Here is an 18,612-nt window from a genome sequence, read left to right as displayed (position 1 = left end):
ATCTCTGGTACCCGGGGGGCTAAAAACACGGGGCCAGGCTTGTTGGAAAGCCCTGACTCTCAGCTACAAATTTGGCCTATTTGGAGAGTGGGCCTGGAGCTGTAGCTCCATCAGGTCCATTGTTAATCCGGCCCTGACCGGGGGTCTGCGGCAGGGACGTGCGGTGAGTTAAATGGAGGAAGAGTCCCTGGCAAGTACCAGAGCTAGATTTTCACACAATATATGAGCCATGGGGTACATACCAGCATTATACACATGTGCAGCAGTATACACTGCTGGAGATTTGATGAGTTTTGATAAGAGACGTGCAGAAAAGATAGCCAGGTGAGGCGCTGCCTCACCTGCCATAGACTTTTTACTCCAAAGTTTTGACTAAAAAAATGATAAGAATGATAAAAATAAGAATTTTTGGTACTTATGTAGTAACTGGGCTGCCGATTTTGAAATCGGGTCCATCGCATCGCATCGCACCCGACCAAATCGCATGCGATGCGATGCGATGCGATGGACCCGATTTTTCCATAGGATTCAATGTTAAAATGGACTGAGTCCATTTTAACATGGAATTCAATGGGAAAAAGGGGTCCTTTTCATACCCCTACTATCCAAGTGGGCATGGAGTTGGATATAAACCTGTGGCGAGCGTAGCGAGCCACCGAGCCCGAAGCGTGGCGAGCGTAGCGAGCCCCGCGAGGGGACACAGAATACCGTCCCCTCGCGGGGCTCGCTTCGCTCGCCACGCTTCGGGCTCGGTGGCTCGCTACGCTCGCCACAGGTTTATATCCAACTCCATGCCCACTTGGATAGTAGGGGTATGAAAAGGACCCCTTTTTCCCATTGAATTTCATGTTAAAATGGACTCAGTCCATTTTAACATTGAATCCTATGGAAAAATCGGGTCATCGCATCGCATCGCATCGCATCGTATGCGATGCGATGCGATATCGCATCGCATCGCATCTGATTGTATGCCTTAACTTAAGGCATACAATCAAAAAATCGGCAGCCCAGATACTACATAAGTACCGAATTTTTTATATATTTTTTGCATTTTTGACATACTTTATAAATTCAATACTCCGGCATATACGTTAGTATGACAGGAAAGGCTGTGCCTCACCTGCCTCACCCCACCACACGCCACTGTTCTGAGGGGCTATTGCAGCGCTGCACTGCCACCGGGACCTGCCTTACCCCCCACACACACACACACTTGCTGCCGCCATCTCCGGGACCCGCAGATCGAATGGTCTACGCCTGTCACGTCATTCCTAGTGGCTTCTGCTCTTTCTTTTAATGAAAAATGACCTTCACAAATGTACGCCCTTGCTGGGACCACAGACAAATAGATCTGGTTGTCTCGGCTACAGACCCGGCGGCAACGGCGGTGGCAAGTGGAGGCAGAGGGCAAAGGCAGGGCTGGGGGGGGGCCGCCTGTCTGCTGGACAAAATTTCTGGGGGGAGCTGCCCACCAAAATTCCGGCCGGGGATGGGGGGGGGGGGGGACGTGCTGGCTTTATAGTTACGCCACTGTATAGGAGATAGTATCCACGACTATTACAAATGATCTGGCGATGCCACAGGAAGGCTTTATATCAAGAAGAAGTATTTGCTCTATAAAAAAAATAGAAAAACTAAAAACAATTCTACATTATTCCTAATGTATTTTCATTTTGAGCTGTGACAGTTTTTAACCCACAAACTCTCCACCCCACCTCCAGTCCCTATCTGCTCCTACCGAAAATTGTCTTCAGCTCCCTCTCTTCATATCCTGAAACTTTGAAACAGATCAGTGTCCCTGCAAAAACTTCTTTCACTTTCTGTTATGACATATTTTAGCACACAAAGGAGTATTTTTCCCCGGTAATTGGCCTCTAGTGGCCAGTGGCGGGACTTCACCTCACAGAGGTAAAGAGTAGTTAGCCTTGTATACATATAATGTGACAAGGAATCACATACACTGGATAAGATGAAGTCTTAGTCTTTATGTTGTAGTAGGTAATACAAGGATGGTTATAGCATTGCAGCATACAGATGTATTAGCACAGTACAAACTCCTCAGTATGTTCCAGTGGTCCCTACCATTGTCCAAACCCCCAGCCAATAACCTGGGCGGCTATTTCACCATCAGGAACAATGACCTTCTGCCATGGAAACACTTTTGTCAGAAAGCCACAGGTGCTACTAATCAGCCCAACCCTGTTCACTTCAGTTAGGAAACCTGGACTGGATTTAATGTTCCTGCTGCTGCTGCTCTAAACCATGGTCTGGATTTTCCACTTGATCCTCATGTGGAAACGTGCTGTATCTGAAACAATAGATATATAGAGGAGACCTAGTGGGTGTTAATAAATTCATATTTTGCATAATATAAATGATTATAACCTGAAATTTACCCTCAAATACCATGACAGAAGTATAGTAAGTACGTTTTATTTAGAGCGCTTGGTACTTGTTTCCTAGCACGGCGCCCATTGCATCGCATACCATAAGACTAAATAAGGTATACGATGGTATGCGATGCGATGCAACGTGATGTTGTATAATAAAAAAATGTATGGCATTGTATGTCATACAATGGCATACAATGCGATGGTATATGATTTTTTATTGTACAAGCACCCTGATGGGTCCTTACAATGTTAAATGCCCCTCCACTATCAACGCCAACCCGAAGCGTGGCATCGCATCGCATGTATCGGATGCGGTATTATGGCATGCGATGCATGAGATGGCATAAGATGCCATAAGATGGAAATCTTGGGCGCCGTGCTAGGAAACTAGAAGGACATGAAAGGCATTTGATCACTACTTTTATTTACTTTAAATAAAATGATACCAACAGTTAGTTCCTTTCAAAAAGTTGTCATTTACCAAGGTGGAAAAACAATGGGATAAATGTATTAAGCCTGGTAAAGTGACACAGTAGCAATAAAGTGGAAGGTGATAATGCATCAGCCAATCAATTCCTAACTAATTTTTTTAACACAGCTGATTGGCTGGTACGTTATCACCTTCCATTTTATCACCGCTTTATCAACCACTTTATCAATTTGCCAGGCTTAATACATCGGCTCCAATGCTCCAATGTTCGGTATGCCCAATATTTTAAGAATAAAGAAGAACGGTAGTACTATAAATCAGTTTTGTAAATAATTGCAAGTGTTAGTAGAAAGATTTTTTGAAAAATTACATATTAGTTTAGGTTGACAAAATACGTACAGCCATTGAGTTCAACCATTTCTTGGACCCATCATAGGGTGTGGTCTAGATATTATATCCCCATTTTATTTTGATACAACTTTGGGCTAAATAGTGGTTATGGGTTGTACCACTGAATGTTTTTTTCTCCGATAAATGTTTGTCCAACCTTATTTTAAATGTATTTATTGTGTCTTCCGACACCACCTCTTCTGGAAGAGAGCGCCATACTTTTACTTCCCTGACCATAGAGAAGCCTTTCCTTATAAGGGAACAAAATCTTCTCTCTTCTAGTCTGAGCGCATGCCTGGGTGTCATAGTATCCTTCCTCAAAGTAAATAGAGCTCCTGACAGTTCGTTATATTGCCCCCTTATATATTTGCACATGGTAAGCATGTCTACCCTTAAACGTCTTGTTTATTTGGGCTACTATGTCCTTATAGCTTAAAGACTTCATCTCTTTTATTAGCCTCCTTGCCCCTCTCTGGACTTTTTCCATTTCTAATACGTAAGAACTTCTAAGAACTATAGAAACAAAATCATAACATATACTCTCCAATGACATTTTGTAGAATAGCACAATACATACATTAAATATCTGAAATTCTCTATACCAGATCAAGGAAAACCACAGATGTGGAAGTAGAGAGCCAAAATGATGGGAGTCATACTGGATATACACCCTGAATTTACTATTGCCAAGGGATTTAAAGGATTTTATTGATATTGTGTCCTTTATTGATAGTTATCTGCTTGTCTGTGGCCGTGTAAAGTATTATTGTAGAATGGTTTGATCAGAGTTGCCTACTTTTGCGCTGCCCTCTCCGGGAGAGGGCAGCTGGTTCTTTGAGGCAGGGGGCAGGGCCGCTGATGGGGTGGGGAAAGGGGCAGGACCGTTGCGGAGAAACCGTGATATGATGCATTTTGGGGGCATGGCTAGTGTGAGCATGTCCTCCTGGCCCCACCCCTTTCTTGTAATGCCGGTATTGCAGGCATTGTACAGCGGGGGTGAGGCTACAATGCCGCAAAATTGTCATTTAGTCCCACCAACCCTGCCGACGGGAGGGGTAGAAATCCGGGAGGCTTGCCCCCTTTGCAGGGGGCCAGGAGGGGGGTCCAGATTTCCAGGACATATTTTGTATGTATTCCTAATGTATTTGGTTTAATATTGTTAAGTATTAGTTAACTATTGCACGCCTTAAATATAATTTCTGGAGCAACGTGGGAAGGTATTTCCAGAGAAATGCAGAATTTAAACTAACCTCCAACTGCACCCCACTTTGCAATCAGAGTATTTGGCAACCTGGGGTGCCTCGGAGCATTTGCCAGGGTGCGCTGGGTTAGTGATCCAGGACCAATTCAAATTATTAATGGTCAATTTAATAGGAAAAACCATTGCATGTGGCTTCCGATCCTAAAATATGTGGGCAAACAGAAGTGAATCCTGTACCTCATCACATAACTGAACCTAAGAATGACACTATCGTTATGGGGTCACCTCAATTACACCCCATTTTGCAATTAACGTAAACAGACTTAAAATATAAGTAAATCACACAAAAAATATAATAAGTTCCGAAATAATACATTATGAAACCCATATTACTAAAACATTCTTACAGTTAACTGTTGACGCTTGAACATTTGATTCCAGCTGATGATAGGGAAGCGGGACAGAACCCATCATTTGAAATGGACCAAAAATTCCTTCCATTGAATAAATATAATCTGACATATTTCTACTAATTGTAGGTTATTCTGATTGTACAGTAAATGATAACTGCTAATGATAGAGGGCAATTAGAGAGGACTCAGTTCATATAGGCAGGCATGCCAAAAATCTAAATAAATCAATCTATAGAAAGTATTTGAAACTGCATATGTTATAATGATGTCACATCGCCTTCCAGTGAGTAAGAAACATACTTTTTGTTGTTGTGAAATATAAACGTGCACAGTGAAAAGTCATACAGTAGTTACAGTTTCAAGGCACATGGTATGAGTGCCCTCTGCTGGTCATCTTTAGCTATTGCAATGAATGTGCTTTATTTTTTCTCTAGTTTATTTCTAAACAACAGCAGAGGTGACCATACGCTATGACGTACCGCGGCAGTGAATGGGCCAATCGACCCCCTTGAGCTGCTCGGGAACTTCCCAGGCGGCAGGATCACATGTGATACATCGCATGCGATCCTTTCACATGCGATGTATCAAATGCGACCCCGCTCCCTGCCGCCGTAAGGGGGGCCGAGTTGGAGGTCAGATGGGCAGTAGGTATGACCTCCGGCTCAGGTCAGGATTTCTCAGCCCAATCTGTCAGGATCCGGTGAAATCGTCCCATATCGGACAAGTGTTTGGGCACCTTCAGTGATACATTATCGGTCATATGTAATAGCCTTAAGTTCAGTGTGCTGTGTGCGATGACGGACAATGTTTTTTGAAAGGGGCAATCATTAAAGGGGCAACTTGTAAATGAGTGACCCTTTAATAAATGCCAAAGTTGTCCAGCAACCCATATGGCCAATGATCACGGAGGCTATTATATATGGTTGTATGTATCATATTTCTATTCCGTGGGTTACATATGAAGGTATATGAGATAAATTGTCATTATCAAATAGTACACAAAAAGAGAAAATAATCCAGTAGTACTTCTTAACTTTTTACCCTGTACTGTAAGAACTGACCGAGTTCATTCATCTAGCGCTACAGTAAAAATATAGGTGGTCAATAGTAGGGAACCGATACTGGGGCATTTTTTTCAATCACGGGATTGACTTCCTTAATAAATAAAATGCCCTGGCCACCCCGCATATTTACTTACTTACATGTGCTGGTGTGGTCGGGAGTCAGGTGGGTGGGTAGTGCATCCGGAAGCCGGGCGATGTGGCCGAGAGTAAGGTGGGTGGGTGGTGCAGCGGGTGCAAGGTGGCCAGGGGTGGGTGGAGTAGCTGTGTAGCCTGCACAGCGTGACCACAACACCCGGGCCAGAAGCGCAGAGCCACCGGGCCGGGACAGGAGAAGCCGGGCAGCATTTCAGCGGGTGCTAGGATGCTGCTCGGCATTAGACTGCCCATGCATAGTCTAATCCAGAAATTCCGGGATTGGAAACGCCAATCCCTGGATTAAAAGGTACTCTTTACTTAGAAGGGCGCCCACGATTTTGATCGTGGGCATCGTTAGTAAAAAATCTCGGGCATCTCGGGCATTGAATGCACTAAAAAATCGGGTGCGATCAACCGACGAGATGCCCGAGATTTCCCATAGGGAACAATGTTAAATGTCTCAATTGACCCAATTTTTCTGTTCAATGCCTCAATTGACCTGATTTTTCCATAGGAAACAATGTTAAATGGGCCACAGAGGCCAAATAGGCACCCTGAAGTGTATAATGGCCACCCGAATTGTTAACGCCACCCCACGATGAACGTCAACCCGATGCGTGGCGAGCGCAGCGAGCCCGCGAGGGGCGGCGGTACGCGTCCTACGACCTTTTCATACCCCCACTATCCACGTCGGCGTGGAGTTGAGAATAGAAAGTGTGGCGAGCGCAGCGAGCCACCGAGCCCGAAGCGTGGCGAGCGCAGCGAGCCCCGCGAGGGTACGCGGACAGCTGTGAAGCCCGCGAGGGGACGCGGATACCTGTGAAGGTATCCGCGTCCCCTCGCGGGGCTCGCTGCGCTCGCCACGCTTCGGGCTCGGTGGCTCGCTGCGCTCGCCACACTTTCTATTCTCAACTCCAAGCCGACATGGATAGTGGGGGTATGAAAAGGTCGTAGGACGCGTACCGCCGCCCCTCGCGGGCTCGCTGCGCTCGCCACGCTTCGGGTTGACGTTGATCGTGGGGTGGCGTTAACAATTCGGGTGGCCATTATTCACTTCAGGGTGCCTATTTGGCCTCTGTGGCCCATTTAACATTGTTTCCTATGGAAAAATTGGGTCAATTGAGGCATTGAACAAGAAAATCGGGTCAATTGAGACATTTAACATTGTTCCCTATGGGAAATCTCCGGCATCTCGTCTGTCGCATCGCACCTGATTTTTTAGTGCATTCAATGCCCGAGATGGCTGAGATGGGCGCCCTTCTAAGTAAAGAGTACCGATTAAAATCCCGTCAATTTTGGGGCCAAATCCCGGGATCCCTGCGATCCCAATCCCAGGATTGAGCACCCTAGTCAGTAGGTCAACCCAAATGGTCATAAGCTCAACATGGAAAAGGTAGACAGTATAAAGGCTTGGCTGGTACAAATGGCCGGCAGGGATCAAAAGGTCTAAATGAAAATGGTCTACACAAAAAAGGCCAAATAAAGGGTTTTCTTGTATTATTTAGTATGTATCTCAGTCAAACTAAAATTCAGTTTTGAGGAAGACCTGTCAAGGTTGAAACGCGTTGGTGGAGAGTCTGGGGCTTATTCAGAGACCTGTACTACTGCATGCCCTTTACTTCCAATTCAGGGGTATCAGTCCGGACCTGATCCCCTGAACAAAGTTAAGTTTTTCCATCTTTACTGTGCAGTTTGTATTGGCCCACTGTGCCCTATATTTTTAAATTGTCTTTTTAAGAAATAAAATTGTTATACTTATAAAGTACCGGTTTTTACTTTTCTTTTGGTATATGTACATTGATATAACAAAGAAAAGCTGAACCAGAAGGAAGGCACGTTTAAAGAAACCGAGATAGGATTGAAACTACGCTGTGTTGTGTAAGTGGGGTACGTCCCCTGCCATATCTTTTTGAGACACACTGGGTAAAGGTATATCCATTTTCTGGGAAGGAAACTTTGGCAGGAGAGGCCACATATTGTTCTGAAGTGAATTGCGGTACTGTCTACAGATAAAAGAAACCTTTATGTGAGGAGCACATTCTTTTTTTGGTGTGAGTAGAGTACGCTACCCTTCTAAACTAGTAAAAACCCACTTCTATTTAAGGTAGTGGTCATAAAAACTAATGATCCTATAAGAACGTACTACACTATATTCCATTTTGTTTCTTTTTCATACCCCCGTTATGGAAAAAAAGAAAATAGAAAATAAAGAAAGAAAAAAGAAGTTTTCCATTTGAACAAGATCAAGCTACGTATTAAGGACTATTTGAGATATCCCTAATAGGTTGTGAGCGCGGTGTGTGCGACAGGGGAAACCATTCCTGTATATTTTGGATATCGGATGTTTTGATGTAAAAGACACTGGGCCAGATGTACTAAGCTTGAAAAATAATAAAGTGAAGAGTGATAAGCCACCAACCAATCAGCTACTAACTGCCATGCCACAGGCTGTGTTTGAAAAATTACAGTTAGGAGTTGATTGGTTGGTGGTTTATCACTCTTCATTTCATCACTTTTCAAGGCCTAGTACATCTCGACCTAGACATGTATACCCAATAACTGAGTTCTGTTTACTTTTTGGAATACAAATTTTGTTCTAACAGTTCAATAACAAGACGGCACTGTAGCCTGTATTGTCCCCACCCCCTGCCCCAATGATATCATTATGCCACGTCTAGGGGCGTGCTGCTGACTCCACTACCAGCATCAGTAAGTCAAGCACTGCTGTACTTGTGGCATCCTAAATATACAGCAGGTGGCTCTGTAGTAGTGGTACTGGCTGCAGGGCGCCATCCAGGTAGCCTTCAAGTCATTGGCAGGTGCAATGGCCGGCGACGGTGCCACCAACAGGGCTATGAGCAATATGCTCGCACTCAAATAGTTACAGCCCTGTGTTCTAATAATACCTGTTAGCTTAATACAGGGGAGATGTACTAAACAATGGAGAGACATAAAGTACCACCTAGCCTGCTCCTACTAACTGTAAGTTTTCAATCACAGAGTGTATCATGACAGTTAGGAGCTGGTGGGAACTTTATCTCCATCACTTTTATCTGTTTCCAAGGGCAGGATGTAATGCCGCCTGAGTTTGTGGGCTGCGCGGGATGCCGGTTGAACCCAGACATTATTTTAAAGGTGCAATCACTCACCAGGCATGGCTTTTCCTGGTAAGTGATTGCCCCTTTAAAAAGAAAAGTCTAAGTTCTTCTGGCATCCCACGCGGCTTCTGTAATCCGATGGCATCACATCCCGCCCCAAAACTTAGTACATCTGCCATATACAAGTGTTTGTCAATACAACTACAGCACTTTTCATGAAATATTTCACCATGACTTGTATGTAGACATTTCAATTTGTTTTAAAATATGTCTTGAAATCAATAAATATATATTTAGCCACTAAGACAATGCAGTTAACAGAGACTGAAATCCTATAGACTGTGTACGATAACACGCCACACCTGTATGTTTCTGCCGTCATTTAATTATATCAGGCAAAATGAAATGATTAGACACTGTCATCGATACCTGTTGATAAATGATATTTGGCTCCAGAAAACTGGAGCATGACATGTGGCGTGACTCACCGGCATGAGGGGAAGAGCATTCTGGGAATGTAGAAACGTTTTGGAATTTGATTATAGGTTGGGGGACGTGACTAGGTCAGGAATGCCTTCTGAATATGTTTTCTTAATTGTTAATTATTTTGCCTCACATCTCATCCAGGAGATCGAAACAACAGCTATTAGGAAATCAGGGTCAGCTGGAACTGGGAGGATGAGAAACCTGTTTCGAATATGAAGCTGGGAGAGGTGTGTCTTCATATCTGGCTTTATAAGCTCTTTTAATGAGCTATCGGACAGATAACGAGAGAAAATGGCTTCCTACCTCACTATTGCACTTTTAGTCTGTCTTCAGATCACAGGTAGGTGCTATAAACACAACTGATTCCCAAATTGCACATTCATCCTTGTATTGCTGATACTAGTATCTGGTTTTCAATAACAATTATATAAATCTGATACCTTTAACCCCTAACAGAATACAATGATGCTCCTAGAATTAAGGACAAATACTTAATAAAGATGGGGGATGGGGGGTCCCCAGATCCTGCAATGTAATACTTCCTTATTGGACAGTAACTTTAACTTTCTTTTGGTTTGTTCACAAACTTTTAGCATGTTACAGTGTTTGGTGTTCATTCTCTTGCTAAATATATATATATATATATATATATATATATATATATATATATATATATAGAGAGAGAGAGAGAGAGAGAGAGAGAGAGAGAGAGAGAGATAGATAGATAGATAGATAGATAGATAGATAGATAGATAGATAGATAGATAGATAGATAGATTACAGTAAGACTTTGTTCAGCCTCTGTCATGTTATCAGGTTCAGTTTTATTGGGTATATTGTATTTTATACTGTTAATTAGAGACCATTAAATGCAGTTTTATATGTTCGTAATTACAATGTTATATCATTTTATTAGGGATAATTACTTTGGTCCGGATTCTAATTGCACTAGTAAACTGGAAAAAAACAATCAACAGTATAGATATTTGCTCTTTGATGCTTTTTGCCAGGTTTATAAGAAGTTATGTTGTTGGAAATATTTTACTTAGTGTTATTTGTTGTCTCTGCCTTGTATTAGATGTGGAACGTTTAGAACATTGGGTGAAATGAAATAGGACGAGAGAATCAGAAAGTGAGAGATTTGGGAAGAAATCTCCAGTTTTTTTTAAAGCGGCAATCATGTGCACTGCAAGATCAGTCTGATTTTGCAGTGTACATGATTGCCGCTTTAAAAAAAACCTGGAGATTTCTGACCAAATCTCTCACTTTCTGATTCTCTCACCCTATTACATTTCATCCTTTGTTTATTTCCATACTGTATGTATACTGGAGCCAGATTAACATGGGTGCGAATAGGGAATGAGTAGAGGCAATTTTACACCTATCTCCAGGCGAAATTGTGGGTGATATACTGAGACTTGGAGACTAATAAATTGGAGAGAGAGAAAGTATCAGCCAATCAGCTACTAACTTCTATGTTGCCGGCTGTGTTGAAAAAATGACAATTAGGAGCCAATGGGTTGGTAGTTTATCCCTCTCCACTTTATCACTCTCATTAGGCTAAGTATGTCTTTCCTTGAGTTAGATAAATGTTGGCTGGATCTCTGTGTGAAATGGGCAGTAACTGGGAGTCATGGGAGTGTGGCTGTCAACTAGCCATACTCCTGTGCTATTCTCCTGAGAAGGGATGCCGGTTTTTGACAGGTCTCCCAACATAGGGAGGGTGTAATTGCCAATATTAATCATGGCAGTTGTGGCTGTGGACAGAAAAACATTGGACATTGCGGCCTCACATTAGCGCTATGGAACCTCCCATTAGTATAAGGTGGTAAATCTGGCTTCCCATAAATTTGCCTGCAAATACAGTCCCTTTGCATCCAACTCATCCATCACCGGGATTGTAAGCAAAGTAAGATTCAGTAACTAGTACATACCTCTAAACTTCAGCCGGAGGCTTGGTGGAACAAAAGTTTGCGCTGGAATTAGTGAGGCGTGGCCTCATGGCTAGTGGGTGTGTTCATGATTGCTGCATTTCCCATGAGGCCACACCCCCATTTTTGCCACTGAAGGGCCATGGCCAGCTTTTTATGGGTTGTTAGCATGCCGCCTGGTCCTCTCACCCAACGTATAGCAGAGCAGTTAGTGAGAGAATGATCCCGTACTGCCCCCCCACCTTGGGGCATTTGTGTCCACGGGTAGGATAATGGGATAGTCCTTTCCCAATAAACAGGGCTGGTCCTTCCAAATTTGGGGCAGTTGGTAGGTATGCAAGTGTACTATTCACCTCCATTTGTCCATATGGTTTCCTGACTGCTGTGTGAAAAAGATTTGTGTTGCTAATAGTTTTTTCCATGTCTTGTAACTATAACATGAAGCAATAAAATATTCTAATGAACGTACTGTATTTCTTTTTATTTCTGCAGGATGCCTGTGTGCAAGTAAGTATATAACAGTTCATCTATGGCATGCACCTTTTTGTAGTAAGACACGTACAGACAAAGTATAGCCGAAGATATATTATGTGAGGACTCAGAGATGGGATAACTTATGTAGGCTGCAAGTGATTTTGGGATCTAGCTAGAGATAATATAAAATTTAAAATAAGAGGTAAATATTGTATTCCTATAAACTGTAAAGTACTCAGAAGGTCTTTACAAGAAAGCGTAACCTACTACAAGACACAATCAAGAACAAGGCAAAACTATCTTGGGGTATATTTGTTGATATAGGAGAAGCAGACATGAGGGGACGGGCAGACAGAGCAACTGATTAATAACTTTCTATGTAAAGTAAGGGATATTGTAAGAATCAAGGGCGAAACTACCATAGGTGCAGGGAGTGCAGCTGCTATGGGGCCACTTTCCCTGTCACAGATACATGTGTTATATACAGGGGGTGTAGCTACCATAGGTACAGGGAGTGCAGCTGCTATGGGGCCCAGAGCTGAGAGGGGCCCATCCTCCCTGTCACAGTTACATGTGTTATATACAGGGGTGTAGCTACCATAGGTACAGGGAGTGTAGCTGCTATGGGGCCCAGAGCTGAGAGGGGCCACCTTCCCTGTCACAGATACATGTGTTATATACAGGGGGTGTAGCTACCATAGGTACAGGGAGTGCAGCTTCTATGGGGCCCAGAGCTGAGAGGGGCCACTTTCCCTGTCACAGTTACATGTGTTATATACAGGGGTGTAGCTACCATAGGTGCAGGGAGTGCAGCTGCTATGGGCCCCAGAGCTGAGAGGGGCCACCTTCCCTGTCACAGTTACATGTGTTATATACAGGGGTGTAACTACCATAGGTGCAGGGAGTGCAGCTGCTATGGGGCCAGAGCTGAGAGGGGCCACCTTCCCTGTCACAGATACATGTGTTACATACAGGGGGTGTAGCTACCATAGGTACAGGGAGTGCAGCTGCTATGGGGCCCAGAGCTGAGAGGGGCCACCTTCCCTGTCACAGATACATGTGTTATATACAGGGGGTGTAGCTACCATAGGTACAGGGAGTGCAGCTTCTATGGGGCCCAGAGCTGAGAGGGGCCACTTTCCCTGTCACAGTTACATGTGTTATATACAGGGGTGTAGCTACCATAGGTGCAGGGAGTGCAGCTGCTATGGGCCCCAGAGCTGAGAGGGGCCACCTTCCCTGTCACAGTTACATGTGTTATATACAGGGGTGTAACTACCATAGGTGCAGGGAGTGCAGCTGCTATGGGGCCAGAGCTGAGAGGGGCCACCTTCCCTGTCACAGTTACATGTGTTACATACAGGGGGTGTAGCTACCATAGGTACAGGGAGTGCAGCTGCTATGGGGCCAAGAGCTGAGAGGGGCCTATCCTCCCTGTCACAGTTACATGTGTTATATACAGGGGTGTAGCTACCATAGGTACAGGGAGTGTAGCTGCTATGGGGCCCAGAGCTGAGAGGGGCCACCTTCCCTGTCACAGATACATGTGTTATATACAGGGGGTGTAGCTACCATAGGTACAGGGAGTGCAGCTTCTATGGGGCCCAGAGCTGAGAGGGGCCACTTTCCCTGTCACAGTTACATGTGTTATATACAGGGGTGTAGCTACCATAGGTGCAGGGAGTGCAGCTGCTATGGGGCCCAGAGCTGAGAGGGGCCACCTTCCCTGTCACAGTTACATGTGTTATATATAGGGGTGTAACTACTATAGGTGCAGGGAGTGCAGCTGCTATGGGGCCAGAGCTGAGAGGGGCCACCTTCCCTGTCACAGTTACATGTGTTATATACAGGGGTGTAACTATCATAGGTACAGGGAGTGCAGCTGCTATGGGGCCCAGAGCTGAGAGGGGCCACCTTCCCTGTCACAGTTACATGTGTTATATACAGGGGGTGTAGCTACCATAGGTACAGGGAGTGCAGCTGCTATGGGGCCCAGAGCTGAGAGGGGCCACCTTCCCTGTCAAAGTAAAGTGTTTTATACATTTTTCACCATTGGGTAGGACATAGGGGCCCTTGCAAATGTTGCTATGGGGCCTACAGTTATCTAGTTATGCCACTGATCAGAATATTGACTATTTTCTTTTTGCCATCAGATGTACCCGGGTGGCAGATTGCGGTGCTGGTTCTGTTCAGTGTTACATTGTTTCTCTTATTGATCGGTTTTGTCGTTATGGTGAGTATAGGATGCGCTGTAAATGTACTTACTGTATGTAATGCAATAAAGGGCCTGTTTATAAATTGTTATTTATGGAATATCCACCAAAAATGGCTGTAGCTATCCACCAATCACAGTTCTGACAGCCATTCACTGTATGGCAACATGCAGCAAGGTGGTAGCGTGGAACTGTAGGAATGCATGATTTTTTTTTATGTATTCCCATCAAAAGGAATACTATGTTGTTAAGACAGCCCTAGTTTTCTTGTCAAAAGCAGCCCCATTATACCCCTTTTCCACAAACCTAAAATCCCAGGATTTTGGTGGGTTGACCCAGGACACAAGTCAGTGGAAACGGCTACAAGCAAAAATGTTTTACCCAGGACGTGACTGAAGGTGAAAATGGGTTAGGTAGACAGGTCATTAGGTCAACACAAGCATTATGTTGACATGGAGAAGGTCAACAGTTAAAAGGTCAACATGGGGTTTTTCACTTTTTTCTTTTGAGCCGACATGTGCCGACAGGTGGTATTTCATGCCCTACCATCCACCAGGGTGTGGCGGGAGAATAAAATAGTGTGCCAAGCGTAGCGAGTCATGCAAGGGGACGCGGTGCTACGTTTCAGTGTCCATGTCGACTGTGTCAAAATTCAGGACAAAAAAAAGTGTCGACCTAGTGACATGTCAACCTAACCCATGTCAACCTTCAGTCATGTCGACCTTCATGCATGTTGACCTAGTGGTGTCAACCTAATGCTTGTTGACCTAGTTACAGTCTATCCAATGATGCCATTCCGCCTGCTCGCAGCTGCCCACCCGCCCCTGCCCGTCCGTCAGTTACCTGCCCACCATTGAATGCTCGCCCAGCAGTGCCCCTGCTAACCTGATTTCCTGGGTTTCCCATTTCAGTGGAACTGATGTCCACCTGGAAAAAAACAAGCAAACAGGGCAGTGGAAATGGAGATACGCCGAGGTCAACCCGCTGAAATCCCGGGTCAAAAAATCCTATGCGTGACCGGGGATTTTGGTAGAAAAGCGGTATTAGCGAAATAACCAAACAAAGCATTCCAGAATATGGTATTATCTGTTGTAGCCTATAGGCTTTAGATTGCAAAAAGTACCGGGAGAGGGATCTGTAGAATCCTTCCCCTGCATCTTTTACTCATGTATGTACAGTCAGCAGACTGCACCCGTGCAGTAGTGAAAGCAAAGTGATCATCAATATTGGATCAAAAATACCAGGCATGACATTATAACAGATGGAAAACTATTATTTCAATTCTTATACACTCAATTTATTGATCCAATTAGTATAAAGTGATTACTTACTGACACATCTCAAACATTACAAGAACTTGTACAGATGGAGTAGACTTGTGATGCGAGAATGCTAAACCCCAGAATTGTGGGGCATTTGATGCCACTAAATAGAAAAAATAAATAAAACATTATACATGATCCGTGGTAAATGGTAAGGATCAATGGTCTATAGTATGGGACAAGTTCCGTTGTCTGTTCTAAGAAGCTCGTCTCATCAGAGGTCTAACTCTCGGAGACAATGGAGTCATTTAACAACTGGGCCACTTGCTGCAAAGGGGGCACCGCTCCTCTCCTGCGAGTTTGAATCAGTTAATTGAAAGCCATCGATATCGCTTCTGTGGCTGACTCCCCCTCCTAACATAATTTTGGCAAGTGTCACACTCATGACCTGTCTTACTGGAGACAGACACCTTACTGATTGAGCAATTTCGGGGGCACCAATGTATATCTTGCGTCTGGGCAACTGGGATGAATTTACGCCACTGCGTCTCATCTATGGTATTCTGTATGAAGGACACTGCCAGACTCGGTGTGAATGGCAGTTTGTCTCAGATGGACTGACATATATTCATTTTATTCCAATCAGATTGCTTGTAGAATGAAAGGAGGATGCAGCAGACGGGACCAAAATTGTGGTGCCGGCGGCGGCGGCGGTGTATACCTGCAGAACTTGGGCCCGCAACAGTGAAGACATCAGCACCACCAATCTACATATATGAAGAAGGAGAAATGACAATACAGTGTATTTATTTATTAACTGCCTGGATGCTAATGGGAGAGTGAATAAAGCAGGGTTCTGATAAGTGTACTGCATCCATTGCGGAGGACAGACAGAAGTCCTAACTAGTGTCTCTTTTGCATGCATATGTTTACAATAAAATTGTTTAGAAATTGTAATTTTATTACTAGAATGCCAGACATATCTATATATAGATAAGGGGTTTGTTTGGAGGTTTTTTGTAAGGTAGGATTGGCGTAAAGTTCTGAAAAATTCCAGTTTAATTACCGACACATTGACTTTCTCACTACCTGAGTATAGCCAGATTAAGGGGATGGGGGACATAGGCGAATCTAAGGGGTGGTCCAGGGGTGCACCGGACCACCCATTAGACTATCGGCCACAGCTGCACACACAATTTAAAGAAAGGCACTTACATGTCAACAGGGCTGGTGCTAGGGTGTCCGGCGCCCTCCTGAAAACCATACATTTTGCGCCCTTTCACATTGCCATTGCAACAAGCTGCAGCCTGATTGCGGGAGTGTATGCAACATGCGGTCCTATGGAGGATTTTGGGTGCATGTACATGTATGCATACACCATCTCAGTGCTGTGTCTGCAAAATGTTGCAGGCACTAAAGGTGCCCATACACACAGCGAGAATCGTATACGTTATGGGCTACATCGCATTGCATTGCACGGCATGCATGCAATGTTTGTGCGATGCTATCCGAAAGCAGTACAAAAAGTATATGCAGCACTCTTGACTGAGGGGGAAAAGGGGGGGGGGGGAGGAGGAGATAGAAGGAGGAGATGGAAGAAGAGGGGAGGAGATAGAGGGGGCGGAGTGTTGAGGACTTGCAGTGGCACTGGCACAGCACACTGAGAAGAGGGAAGGAAGGGGAGGCAGCGCCTGTTCGTCATTTGATTGACAGCTGACAGGCGCAGGGAGCAATGGGTAGGGGGGTGGATCCGGACATGACATGTCATCCAGGCATTCACAGACAGCGCTACATGCCTCAGCGCAAGTGTCCGTGAGGAAGAGGGGGCAGGTCGCAGGAGGAGGACAGTGTGTGCACGATGCAGGGAGCTGCTCAGCTTCTCCATACTGCCGCCCGCTGTCAGACAGGTGCTGCGGGTGGCATGCAGGAGGCAGTGACAGTGAGGGCTGAGGCAGCTTTAGCAGAGCAGGGAAAGAGACATCACCTTTTCAGCATGGCGCCTCCCTGCTTTGCAGGAGCTGCTGAGTGGGTAGCGCCGGCCCTGCATGTCAAATATGTAATGGGCATTATGGTTTGTTCTATAGTATGTGATGTGCATTATGGTGTGGCCTTATGTGTAATTGGCATTATGGCATGTGGATTTATTTGTAATGGGTATTACGGAGTTTGCTAAAATGTGTAATGGGCATTACGGTGTGTGGTCTAATGTGTAATACCACGCCCCTTTTTGTGATGACACACCTCCTCTCCATGAGGCCATGTCCCCTTTTGCCGCATCAGCATTTGGATCTGGGACCACCCATTGCCATATTTTTAGATTTGCCTATGGGTGGGGGGGGGGGGGGGGGGGTGGCTGCCGGAGCACTTTGACATAACTTGCTCTACTGATTTTTGTCATTGTTTAAGTAGTACGGAGGCTGCTGGTGCCAAGGGAAGTCCAGATAGAGGGCAATGTGTTCCTTCTGAAACAGGTCATGTTGGGAGATATGCACAATGTTATGCACCCCCCCCCCCTTCCCCCTCACAAGGGCCCACCTATCTAAAGTGCCCCAGCCCCCCCCCCCCCCCCCCCCCCCAAAAAAAAAAAAACCTGTGCCTAAAAAATAATTAGAACCAATTTAGGGGGATGATGACTACTATTGGGCAAGATTTACTAAGCCTTAAAAAGTAATACAATGGAGAGTGATAAACCACCAGCCAATCCGCTCCTACCTGTCATTTTTCAAACACAAGGCAGTTACAAGCTGATTGGCTGGCTGTTTATCACTCTCCATTGTATCACTTTTCAAGCTTAGTACATCTGGCTCATATACACTTAAAGAATCATGAAAGTGGGATATATGTTGAAGTGGGGGAGAGTAGCTGTGATCTCCAGCTGTCCATTGCCATCCACGGGATGGACAGTCTCCAAATAGCGGGGCGAGTCCCGCTGTAATCGGGACAGTCGCAAGGTATGGATAAAATACCAGCCAAACAGTTCCTAACTGCCATGTTGCAGGCTGGGCCTGAAAAGTGACATGAGATGATTGGTTGATAGTTTAGAACTCTCTACTTTATCACTCTCCTAGGCTTAGTACTGTACATCTGCCACAATACATATGGCGGACTAGGCTGTGAGCCAA

Source organism: Crinia signifera, chromosome 9, assembly GCF_055691185.1.
Source record: "Crinia signifera chromosome 9, ASM5569118v1, whole genome shotgun sequence".
NCBI lineage: Eukaryota > Metazoa > Chordata > Amphibia > Anura > Myobatrachidae > Crinia > Crinia signifera.
This window is presented reverse-complemented; position numbering follows the sequence as displayed.